The sequence below is a fragment of the Pituophis catenifer genome, unplaced genomic scaffold (genome assembly GCF_029215685.1).
Source record: "Pituophis catenifer annectens isolate HBS135680 unplaced genomic scaffold, rPitCat1.0.hap2 SCAF_2, whole genome shotgun sequence".
Lineage (NCBI taxonomy): Eukaryota > Metazoa > Chordata > Lepidosauria > Squamata > Colubridae > Pituophis > Pituophis catenifer.
The window spans coordinates 168,944,695-168,949,148 of record NW_027256882.1 but is presented as its reverse complement, the minus strand read 5'-3'; positions in this window follow the sequence as shown (position 1 = coordinate 168,949,148).

The following is a 4,454-nucleotide window of genomic DNA, read 5'->3' as shown; positions in this document are numbered from 1 at the left end:
CTGCAAATTGAGAGAGAGAAAAAAATGAAGAGGAAGGGAATAAGTAGACTAGGTAAAACTTCTTTCCTTGGCTCACCTCCTGCCATAGAGCATCTCTCATCGCAATCCCACCTCCTCAAGAAAGAGCCAACCAGCAAGAAATCATATTCAGAGATTTGGCACTGCAGCGAGAGGATAATCTCAAGGAAAGTGGATAGGACTGGTCACCTTTCTAGAACTTACAACCTCTTCAACCATCAATTACATCAAAAATGACTTTAAAAAAAAAGAAAGAAATGCAATGTTCTCTTAGAAAACACTTTGCTTTCTTTTCACACCCAAAGGGAAGGGAGGGTTTCAAATGGAAAAACACTACATTTTGGGAAAGAGGTTAATATACCACTGGATGCAGAGTAACAGCATCCACCGTCAGACGATATGTTAAATACCATCAGAAGATGAAAATAAGGCAAAAGAAACCCAATGTCCAGCCACGAAACTTATTGGGGGATCATCAACCAGCCGCTCTCATCTCCCTTTCAACCTATCTTACTCGCAGGATAAGGGATTTAGAATACTATACTGAGCCCCTTCAACAAACATCAGGAGGAAAATATAACAAAATGAATAAGCATGTAAGGAATTCCCTTTTTGATCCTGAGCGCAGCAACATAGATAGAAAATAAATAAACCCAGGTATCTTGCCTACAAACAAAACAATGCTATAGAGCACTGCACACCAGAACAACTAGACACAAGAAAAGTTTTTTCCCGAACGCCCTCACTCTGCTAAAGAAATAATTCCCTCAACACTGTCAAACTATTCACTAAATCTGCATTACTATTAATCTTCTCACTGTTCCTATCACCCATCTCCTCCCACTTATGACTGTATGACTGTAACTTGTTGCTGGTATCCTTACGATTTATATTGATTGTTTCCTAGTATGATTTGATTGCGTATTTGTACCCTATGCCAGACTTAAGCATTGTATCTTATGATTCTTGATGAATGTATCTTTTCTTTTTATGTACACCGAGAGCATATGCACCAAAGACAAATTCCTTGTGTGTCCAATCACACTTGGCCAATAAAGAATTCTAATCTTCTAATATAATATAATCTAACAAGCCTCCTTTTCTCCTCTCGAGTTGCCCTCAACCGAGAAGAATGTTGGGCCTTCTCCATCCACTGCTGAGAGTCTGAGATCAATCAACTGAAAATGGTAAAAAGGATGCTGACTCCTTCCCAGCCACTCACCCCCGCGAATGGATTTCATCCCACAAGCAGTGGTGAAATCTGAATTTTTTACTACCAGTTCTGCGGGCGTGGCTTGGTGGGTGTGGTGTGGAGTGGCTTGGGGAGCATGGCAGGGGAAGGATACTACAAAATCCCCATTCCCTCCCCACTCCTGGGGGAAGGATACTGCAAAATCTCCATTCCCACCCCACTCTGGGGCCAGCCAGAGGTGGTATTTGCCGATTCTCCAAACTACTCAAAATTTCCACTACCGGTTCTCCAGAACCTGTCAGAACCTGCTGGATTTCACTCCTGCCCACAAGGAATGTGACAGACCCACACAGGCATTGACAGACATTGTGGAAGATATGAACAACCCACACAGAAGATGGAACTGGCTGAGGATTATGAATTAAGATTTAGATGATATGGCTATCTATGGTATGACAAGGTTAAAGCAAATGTTGATTTTCATAGCCATTTTGTTAGGCGTGCCATCCTAAAAGTATGGAATAAATATAAAAACAAGGTTTTCTGTAAAGATGCCTCTGTGGGTGTCGCCCCAGGAAGCTTTTTTTTTTTTAAAGAAAAGAAATGGTGGTGAAATCAGACTGGTGGACTTACGGTCAAATAATATCTTTTAACTTTGGTGATCCTATCCTTAAGTCCAAGGAGGAGTTAGAATCAGAAGCCTGCCATTGCCTACCATTGGTTTACATATTTACAATTGAAAGAAAGAGTTAAATCAGACAAAAAAGAGTTACGGGTTTGATTTTGTGAAAAACGTCTTGGAAATCCTACTGTGTGGTAGTGATAAATATTTATTATTGCTATAGTCTATAAATTGTTGTTGAATTTGAATTTGGAACATGAATATGAGTCGCTGGAGAAGGGCGGCATATAAATCAAACTAATAAATAAATAAATATGTAAAGCACTGCATGATTCAGTGGACAAGGAACTTTGGATATAATCAGTGGTGGGATTCAAGTAATTTAACAACTGGTTTTCTGCCCTAATGATTTCTTCCAAAAACCAGTTTGCCAAACTGCTCAGAAAGTTAAGAACCAGTTCTCCCGAAGTGATGAGAACTGGCTGAATCCCATCACTGGATATAATGTAATGCTTGAACAATGGGAGAATATGTGGACAAAACCAGTAGTGGGTTCCACTTACCTTCACTACCGGTTCAGAACTGTGAGAGCGCTTGCCTGCTTGCTTGCTTCGCTCATGCACAGCGCTTCTGCGCATGTGCAGAGCGTCCGTGATGACGTCTGGGTCAGGGATGGGTTCTAATTTTTTTTACTACCGGTTCTGTGGGCGTGGCTTATTTTGTGGGTGTGGCTTATTTTGTGGGTGTGGCTTGAGGGTCATGTGACAATTATTCAGGATTTAGCAGAGGTACTGGTCTACCAGGCTGTAACGATCTACCCATTTATTTTTGCAGGCACTGGTCTACTCATGTACAGTATTTATCGTCATATCGTCACCGCTACCGGCTCGGCTGAACTGGGCCGAACCGGGAGGAACCCACCACTGGTCTGGGTGGGTGGGCGGAGCCTCCCACTGCCACCACTACCGGTTCATCCGAACTGGGGCAAACTGGTAGAAACCCACCACTGGACAAAAGGTTTAAAATTAACACTAAATTATAATTTAAAGGAAAATTTCCACAAGATGATGTATCATTGGTATTTAACACCAGATAAGTTGTCAAGAATGTAAAGATATTTACAAAGATATTTCAGATGAATGTTGGAAATGCAAAAGGAAAGAAGGAACCTTTTATCACTAATGGTGGACATGTGACAAAGCAAAGAAATATTGGAGTACGATTTACATCCTAATACAGAAGATTCTCAAATATAAAGATAAATCTAAAGATAAAATATAAAGATATGAATATAAAGATAGAACCAGAAACTTTTCTTTTGCGTTTAATGGAAAAAGACTTGGGGAAAAAATTGAAACTTTGATGCTATATTTGTTGATGGCAGCAAGATTACTTTATGCACAAAAATGGAAGGACACTTCGATCCTCACAACGGACGAATGGCTGCAAAAGTTGATTGAATTAGCAGAGATGGCTAAACTGACTGCTTTGATTAAAGAAAAAAAATGCAATTACTTTTGTTTCTATTTGGAAACCACTTCTGGACTTTGTGCTCAAGATGAAAAAAAATAAACTTTGATTTTGGGTTTTATCAATTAAATAGGTTTGTTGTTATAGAAATGGCTAGTTTATACTATTATGTAAAAGTAAAAAGTCGGGGTTTGATGTTATTATCTTATCCTACTGCACCAAAGGGAGTCGAAGTCAATGCTTTTTCTTTCTTTTTCCCCTTTTTCCTACACTTTTCCCTTCCCTTTTCCCTCCCCTATCTTTCCTACTATTTTCTTTTGCATTTTTGAATTTTATGTTATTAATAATAAAAAAAAAATATGGAGCAGGCTGGTCTTCTGCTGTACTATACAGCAAAGGTGGAAGCAAAGATTAGGAGTGATTTCAATTGAACGTTAAGACAGGAAGCAGAATTCAGCTCTTGGAGGGGGTGGACTTTGGAAAGCCATTTGACAATGGAACCGACTTGGAGATGATATGCTCTCTTTTCCCCGGAGGTCTTTAGACAGAGATTGGCTGGTTGTATAACAGCAAAGCAGGAATTTTAAGTTCTGCATTAGTGCTGTGCAGTGCTTTGGTCTCAAAAGCTAAAAGGCACTTCAGAATATGTGAGTAAGTGCTTTTAGCTCTTGACTACAACTCTTTGAAACTAAATACCATATTTTTCAGAGTATAAGATGCACCTTAGTTTTTGGGGAGGAAAATAAGAAAAAAATCTGATTGGCAGGTGGATCAGCCTCCCGGAATACCCGCAATCAGTTGTTCCCAGAGGTGAATTTTAGCAACAGGTTCCTTGGTTGTGAGCTCTGTGCCTTGCTTTTTTTTTTTTTTCTTTTTTTTTCTGCCTTTGAAACTTCTGAAGCAGCTTCAGAAAAAAAGCCTCTGAAGCTCTGTTTGGGGGCTTCTTTTCTGAAGCTTCTTTTCTGATTCTTTTTTCAGCCTCTGAAACCTCCGTTTGAGAAACTGGGCAGGGCTACATTCGGAGAATAAGACGCACCCAGATTTTCACCCTCTTTTTTGGAGAAAAAAGGTGTGTCTTATACTCCTCTCACCTTTAAATCCCAAAGCACAGCCTTATTCTGCACTAATCTTCAGGGACTGGACAAGATAGCC